This window comes from Mobula birostris (assembly GCF_030028105.1).
Source record: "Mobula birostris isolate sMobBir1 chromosome 11 unlocalized genomic scaffold, sMobBir1.hap1 SUPER_11_unloc_1, whole genome shotgun sequence".
In the NCBI taxonomy this organism is placed as follows: domain Eukaryota; kingdom Metazoa; phylum Chordata; class Chondrichthyes; order Myliobatiformes; family Myliobatidae; genus Mobula; species Mobula birostris.
This window is the reverse complement of record NW_027274037.1, coordinates 439868-448094: the sequence shown is the minus strand read 5'-3', so window position 1 is coordinate 448094 and position 8227 is coordinate 439868. Positions and strand designations below refer to the sequence as shown.

The following is an 8227-nucleotide window of genomic DNA, read 5'->3' as shown; positions in this document are numbered from 1 at the left end:
TAACCGGTCTTGAGCGGCGCACGTGGCCTCTGCCTTTGTCGCCCGGTGCAGTCCCATCCGCTCGCTCCCTCCCGGAGAGGGCAGAGCCTCCGAAGGAGACCGTTCAGCTGGATGCGCCAGCCAGCTGGGGCACGCAAAGCCGAGAGGCGCGCTCTCTTTGCCGAGTGCAGGGACGCCCTTGAAGGGCCGAGCGGCCTGCTCCCACTCCCCCTGCAGACTTTTGTGCAGACAGGACAGCGTGACCAGCCTCCCACGACCAGGAGAGCAGTGCAAGTTGAGCCAGCCTCTGAGACCGACCTGGGAGCCAGCCGAGGAAGCCGGCAGCCTTGACGTAGGCAGTGTGCCAGTGACGTAGGCGCCCGTAGGTACGGCCCCACTCCCAGATGATTGGTGGATCACTGGCAGCTTTACATAGCCTCTGACAAGTTGCACTCAGGACGGACCAGGTAGGCAACAGCTGTCCAGCACACCCACCGATCCCAGACAACCTAGGGGAGAGCTGCCAGCGGGCCAGGGCAGCAAGGTCTTTGCCAGGCCTCCTGCTTCAATCTAAACACCAGAGGCTAGGCAGGATGTAGCCGACTCAAGAGGCCGCCTGCATCGCTTCTCGGCCTTTTGGCTAAGATCAAGTGTAGTATCTGTTCTTATCAGTTTAATATCTGATACGTCCCTTATCTGGGGACCATATATTAAATTGATTTTTGGAACAGGGAGATGGAATAGGGGCTTGCTCCGTCCACTCCACGCATCGACCCGGTATTGCAGTGCCTCTGGGAACGGTGCACTCCCCTTCTGGGGAATTTCAAAGTAGCAAAGAAAAGAAAAACGACGAAAGCTCCATCAGGCGGCGGCGGCGGCACAGCAGCACAGACAAGCATGCACGCACATGGAGAGAGAGGAGAGCTGCTTGCTCTACACCTCTCCTGTGTCTGTGTCTGTCTGTCGATACAGCTCACTCACTCACTCACTCACGCAATGTGCAGACAACTCAACAACAGCACGGGCATCATATCTGGGCCGTTTGGCTAAGATCAAGTGCACATCCGGGCTGCAACCAGATCAGGTGCTGCAGGCAAGGCAGCAACTTCATGAGAGATGCCCCTTGGCATTCATTCCTGAAGCAAACTGCTCAACCGGCGCACTCATTCTGATGCCTGCTCACTCGGCTGCTGCCTGCACCAAGCACAGAAGCAGAGTGAAGTGGAGCAGGCCGAAAGACCTTTTCTGTCCCGCCACACTCGCTCCACTTCTCAGGCTCAGGCTTCTCAGCTGCTCCTTGAAGCCAACGGAGGACGCGACGGACGGACGGACGGACGGATGGACGGGCGGGCGAAGGAAGGAAGGAAGGAAGGAAGGAAGGAAGGAAGGAAGGAAGGAACGAACGATATCGAGTCACTGGCTCTGCTGCAATTTCACCAGCAGCCAGCCAGCCTGTCGGACAGGCAGGCTCGTTCAAGTGTGCCAGCAGCCAGGGCACGCGGACGGGAGGGAGGAAGGGAGGGAGGCATCCGATGGAGCCCGGCTACAGAGCAACGGGGCGCCGCCGCCGCCGGCACAACAGGGCCCGGTGCTCCTGCACCCTGCATCCTCCCCGCCTGCACCAGACTGCCAAGACTGCTGCTCTCCTGCCCAGACAGACAGACCAGCTACAAGCATCACCACCTAGCCATAGCATCAGCAAAACTCTGCCTACCTGCCCTGCCCTGGCCTGGCCTGGCCTCCTGGCCTCCTCTGATGCGTCTGCCTGCCCCAGGCCCAAAGCCCCGCCCACCGTTCAAGGTAAGGCAGAGGCACAACCCCCCACTCCACCCACTCAGACCTCCCCAATATACATCGGCAGTGCAGTGCATCTCTAGCCTCGCTCAGAATCACGTCCCAAACCCCAAGATCACTCAAACGTCTCATGCTTACACCTACCTACTCGGCGTCCAGCTTTGGCGCACGTCTCCACAATTGCCACATCCGTCCACGTGCCCCTGCTTCACGCACGGCACTGTGCCTCCCTCCGGCAGGCATTTCGCCGATCCGTTTCCTGTTTCACAACCAAGGCATAATCAGTACCCCTTTCCTTCCACGGCGCGCACACGCGCCCACCCACTCCACCACTGAGCCATGCCGGCCAAAAACGCACCTGCAGAGCAGTGGGGCACAGGGCCGCCGTCAGCCCGCGACACATTTCCCTCCTGCCGTGCCCTCCCTCCTGTTTCTACATCCGTGCACCCACCCCGCTGCAAAACCAGTCAGTCTGCTCAGGCGTCAGCACAGAGGCATAATGAAGGGCCTCGGCCCTTCTCCCTTTACTGCCCTCTGTACAGCTTGGCAGATCCCTCAGCACTCCGTGTGCACGTGTGTCTGTGACTCTGTGTGTGTGTGTGTGTGTGTGAGAGAGAGAGATTGAGTGAGTGAGTGAGTGAGTGAGTGAGTGAGTGAGTGAGTGAGAGAGAGAGAGACAGACCCTGCCAGATCCCTCAGCATTCCATGTGTGTTTGTGTCGGTGGGTGAGAGAGACAGAGACAGAGACAGACACAGAGAGACAGACACACACACACACACAAACACACACACACACCCACCCCCACACACCCCCGTGTGCACGTGTGTCTGTGACTCTGTGTGTGTGTGAGATTGAGTGAGAGAGAGAGACAGACCCTGCCAGATCCCTCAGCATTCCATGTGTGTTTGTGTCGGTGGGTGAGAGAGACAGAGACAGAGACAGACACAGAGAGACAGACACACACACACACACAAACACACACACACACCCACCCCCACACACCCCCGTGTGCACGTGTGTCTGTGACTCTGTGTGTGTGTGAGATTGAGTGAGTGAGAGAGAGAGACAGACCGACCCTGCCAGATCCCTCAGCATTCCATGTGTGTTTGTGTCGGTGGGTGAGAGAGACAGAGACAGACACAGAGAGACAGACAGACACACACACACACCCACCCACCCCCATCCACCCTGGTAAAAAAAGGTGGTGGGGGAGCAGGGGAGAAGACACCACTGTGTCCAATGATAGCCTGTGCAGACGCAAAGTCTACAGCTTCTGTGAGATGAAACAAACTCAAGCCACTCAACAATTGTAATTCCACACACATCAAAATAAAGGCACAGAGGTGTGAATGGCTGCACTTCAGCCTTCGGCTTGGAGAGCACACCCATTGTTTCTCCTCAGGCACACCTGTAGCTGACATCTTCCTATTCCCAAGCTTGCCAGGAGGCTTTTCTGCCCGCGGACTTTGGCCACGTCCACAAACCTCGTAACCGGTCTTGAGCGGCGCACGTGGCCTCTGCCTTTGTCGCCCGGTGCAGTCCCATCCGCTCGCTCCCTCCCGGAGAGGGCAGAGCCTCCGAAGGAGACCGTTCAGCTGGATGCGCCAGCCAGCTGGGGCACGCAAAGCCGAGAGGCGCGCTCTCTTTGCCGAGTGCAGGGACGCCCTTGAAGGGCCGAGCGGCCTGCTCCCACTCCCCCTGCAGACTTTTGTGCAGACAGGACAGCGTGACCAGCCTCCCACGACCAGGAGAGCAGTGCAAGTTGAGCCAGCCTCTGAGACCGACCTGGGAGCCAGCCGAGGAAGCCGGCAGCCTTGACGTAGGCAGTGTGCCAGTGACGTAGGCGCCCGTAGGTACGGCCCCACTCCCAGATGATTGGTGGATCACTGGCAGCTTTACATAGCCTCTGACAAGTTGCACTCAGGACGGACCAGGTAGGCAACAGCTGTCCAGCACACCCACCGATCCCAGACAACCTAGGGGAGAGCTGCCAGCGGGCCAGGGCAGCAAGGTCTTTGCCAGGCCTCCTGCTTCAATCTAAACACCAGAGGCTAGGCAGGATGTAGCCGACTCAAGAGGCCGCCTGCATCGCTTCTCGGCCTTTTGGCTAAGATCAAGTGTAGTATCTGTTCTTATCAGTTTAATATCTGATACGTCCCTTATCTGGGGACCATATATTAAATTGATTTTTGGAACAGGGAGATGGAATAGGGGCTTGCTCCGTCCACTCCACGCATCGACCCGGTATTGCAGTGCCTCTGGGAACGGTGCACTCCCCTTCTGGGGAATTTCAAAGTAGCAAAGAAAAGAAAAACGACGAAAGCTCCATCAGGCGGCGGCGGCGGCACAGCAGCACAGACAAGCATGCATGCACATGGAGAGAGAGGAGAGCTGCTTGCTCTACACCTCTCCTGTGTCTGTGTCTGTCTGTCGATACAGCTCACTCACTCACTCACTCACGCAATGTGCAGACAACTCAACAACAGCACGGGCATCATATCTGGGCCGTTTGGCTAAGATCAAGTGCACATCCGGGCTGCAACCAGATCAGGTGCTGCAGGCAAGGCAGCAACTTCATGAGAGATGCCCCTTGGCATTCATTCCTGAAGCAAACTGCTCAACCGGCGCACTCATTCTGATGCCTGCTCACTCGGCTGCTGCCTGCACCAAGCACAGAAGCAGAGTGAAGTGGAGCAGGCCGAAAGACCTTTTCTGTCCCGCCACACTCGCTCCACTTCTCAGGCTCAGGCTTCTCAGCTGCTCCTTGAAGCCAACGGAGGACGCGACGGACGGACGGACGGACGGATGGACGGGCGGGCGAAGGAAGGAAGGAAGGAAGGAAGGAAGGAAGGAAGGAAGGAAGGAACGAACGATATCGAGTCACTGGCTCTGCTGCAATTTCACCAGCAGCCAGCCAGCCTGTCGGACAGGCAGGCTCGTTCAAGTGTGCCAGCAGCCAGGGCACGCGGACGGGAGGGAGGAAGGGAGGGAGGCATCCGATGGAGCCCGGCTACAGAGCAACGGGGCGCCGCCGCCGCCGGCACAACAGGGCCCGGTGCTCCTGCACCCTGCATCCTCCCCGCCTGCACCAGACTGCCAAGACTGCTGCTCTCCTGCCCAGACAGACAGACCAGCTACAAGCATCACCACCTAGCCATAGCATCAGCAAAACTCTGCCTACCTGCCCTGCCCTGGCCTGGCCTGGCCTCCTGGCCTCCTCTGATGCGTCTGCCTGCCCCAGGCCCAAAGCCCCGCCCACCGTTCAAGGTAAGGCAGAGGCACAACCCCCCACTCCACCCACTCAGACCTCCCCAATATACATCGGCAGTGCAGTGCATCTCTAGCCTCGCTCAGAATCACGTCCCAAACCCCAAGATCACTCAAACGTCTCATGCTTACACCTACCTACTCGGCGTCCAGCTTTGGCGCACGTCTCCACAATTGCCACATCCGTCCACGTGCCCCTGCTTCACGCACGGCACTGTGCCTCCCTCCGGCAGGCATTTCGCCGATCCGTTTCCTGTTTCACAACCAAGGCATAATCAGTACCCCTTTCCTTCCACGGCGCGCACACGCGCCCACCCACTCCACCACTGAGCCATGCCGGCCAAAAACGCACCTGCAGAGCAGTGGGGCACAGGGCCGCCGTCAGCCCGCGACACATTTCCCTCCTGCCGTGCCCTCCCTCCTGTTTCTACATCCGTGCACCCACCCCGCTGCAAAACCAGTCAGTCTGCTCAGGCGTCAGCACAGAGGCATAATGAAGGGCCTCGGCCCTTCTCCCTTTACTGCCCTCTGTACAGCTTGGCAGATCCCTCAGCACTCCGTGTGCACGTGTGTCTGTGACTCTGTGTGTGTGTGTGTGTGTGTGAGAGAGAGAGATTGAGTGAGTGAGTGAGTGAGTGAGTGAGTGAGTGAGTGAGTGAGAGAGAGAGAGACAGACCCTGCCAGATCCCTCAGCATTCCATGTGTGTTTGTGTCGGTGGGTGAGAGAGACAGAGACAGAGACAGACACAGAGAGACAGACACACACACACACACAAACACACACACACACACACCCCCACACACCCCCGTGTGCACGTGTGTCTGTGACTCTGTGTGTGTGTGAGATTGAGTGAGAGAGAGAGACAGACCCTGCCAGATCCCTCAGCATTCCATGTGTGTTTGTGTCGGTGGGTGAGAGAGACAGAGACAGAGACAGACACAGAGAGACAGACACACACACACACACAAACACACACACACACCCACCCCCACACACCCCCGTGTGCACGTGTGTCTGTGACTCTGTGTGTGTGTGAGATTGAGTGAGTGAGAGAGAGAGACAGACCGACCCTGCCAGATCCCTCAGCATTCCATGTGTGTTTGTGTCGGTGGGTGAGAGAGACAGAGACAGACACAGAGAGACAGACAGACACACACACACACCCACCCACCCCCATCCACCCTGGTAAAAAAAGGTGGTGGGGGAGCAGGGGAGAAGACACCACTGTGTCCAATGATAGCCTGTGCAGACGCAAAGTCTACAGCTTCTGTGAGATGAAACAAACTCAAGCCACTCAACAATTGTAATTCCACACACATCAAAATAAAGGCACAGAGGTGTGAATGGCTGCACTTCAGCCTTCGGCTTGGAGAGCACACCCATTGTTTCTCCTCAGGCACACCTGTAGCTGACATCTTCCTATTCCCAAGCTTGCCAGGAGGCTTTTCTGCCCGCGGACTTTGGCCACGTCCACAAACCTCGTAACCGGTCTTGAGCGGCGCACGTGGCCTCTGCCTTTGTCGCCCGGTGCAGTCCCATCCGCTCGCTCCCTCCCGGAGAGGGCAGAGCCTCCGAAGGAGACCGTTCAGCTGGATGCGCCAGCCAGCTGGGGCACGCAAAGCCGAGAGGCGCGCTCTCTTTGCCGAGTGCAGGGACGCCCTTGAAGGGCCGAGCGGCCTGCTCCCACTCCCCCTGCAGACTTTTGTGCAGACAGGACAGCGTGACCAGCCTCCCACGACCAGGAGAGCAGTGCAAGTTGAGCCAGCCTCTGAGACCGACCTGGGAGCCAGCCGAGGAAGCCGGCAGCCTTGACGTAGGCAGTGTGCCAGTGACGTAGGCGCCCGTAGGTACGGCCCCACTCCCAGATGATTGGTGGATCACTGGCAGCTTTACATAGCCTCTGACAAGTTGCACTCAGGACGGACCAGGTAGGCAACAGCTGTCCAGCACACCCACCGATCCCAGACAACCTAGGGGAGAGCTGCCAGCGGGCCAGGGCAGCAAGGTCTTTGCCAGGCCTCCTGCTTCAATCTAAACACCAGAGGCTAGGCAGGATGTAGCCGACTCAAGAGGCCGCCTGCATCGCTTCTCGGCCTTTTGGCTAAGATCAAGTGTAGTATCTGTTCTTATCAGTTGTACTCGGCTCTGTGGAACTGGATGGGCCCAGACCTGCTGGAAGTGTACAACGCTATGCTTCTGGCCGGCAGTATGTCTGAGTCCATGAGGAAGGGCATCATCACCCTCATCTACAAGCAGAAGGGGGAAAGGGAGGACATTAGGAATTGGAGACCCATCTCTCTCCTGAATGTGGACTACAAGATCCTGTCCAAGGCTATCGCCAACAGGGTCAAGTCTGCTCTGGGACAGGTGATCCACCCGGACCAAACCTGTGCTGTACCGGGCAGGAAGATCTCAGACAGCCTCGCGCTGCTGAGGGACACCATCGCCTACGTGCAGGACAGGGGGGTGGACGCCTGCCTGGTCAGCTTGGACCAGGAGAAAGCCTTCGACAGGATATCGCACACGTACATGGCGGACGTGCTCTCCAAAATGGGATTTGGGGAGGGAATCCGGAATTGGATCAGACTGCTCTACACAGACATCCGTAGTGCAGTCCAGGTCAACGGGTGGGAAACAGACAGCTTCCCCATCAGGTCTGGAGTCAGGCAGGGCTGCCCCCTCTCCCCTGTCTTGTTTGTCTGCTGCATAGAACCCTTTGTGGAAGCCATCAGGAGGGATGAGGGCATAAGAGGGGTGACGCTGCCAGGCAGTGGAGGGACCCAAGTGAAAACCTCCCTGTACATGGACGACGTCACCGTCTTCTGCTCTGATCCGAGGTCAGTTCGCAGGTTGATTGGCACCTGCGAACAGTTCGAGCTAGCGTCGGGGGCCAGGGTCAACCGCACGAAGAGCGAAGCCATGCTCTTTGGCAACTGGCCCGACCGATCCAGCGTCCCCTTCACCATCAGGTCTGACCACGTGAAGGTGTTGGGGATCTGGTTCGGAGGGGCGGAGGCGTGCAACAAGAACTGGCAGGAGCGGACTGCCAAGGTGAAACAGAAACTGGGACTGTGGGGAGGGCGCTCCCTGTCGATAACGGGCAAGAACCTGGTCATCAGGTGTGAGGTGCTCTCAGGGCTGCTGTACTTGGCGCAGGTCTGGCCCGTCCCCCGCTCCTACAGCTC

At 58.3% G+C, this 8227-nt stretch overlaps 2 non-coding genes and 1 pseudogene across 2 annotated transcripts; all 3 read left to right on the top strand.

The window, feature by feature from the left end:
• The first annotated feature begins 599 nt into the window (after positions 1 to 599).
• LOC140192061 (U2 spliceosomal RNA) lies at positions 600 to 790 on the top strand. The gene has a single exon (XR_011884038.1). It is a non-coding gene; the product is annotated as a U2 spliceosomal RNA (small nuclear RNA).
• Positions 791 to 3861: 3071 nt separating this feature from the next.
• LOC140192060 (U2 spliceosomal RNA) lies at positions 3862 to 4052 on the top strand. Its single transcript, XR_011884037.1, has one exon. It is a non-coding gene; the product is annotated as a U2 spliceosomal RNA (small nuclear RNA).
• A 3071-nt stretch (positions 4053 to 7123) lies between these two features.
• Positions 7124 to 7264, top strand: LOC140192105 (U2 spliceosomal RNA; annotated as a pseudogene).
• The last annotated feature ends 963 nt before the right edge of the window (positions 7265 to 8227 follow it).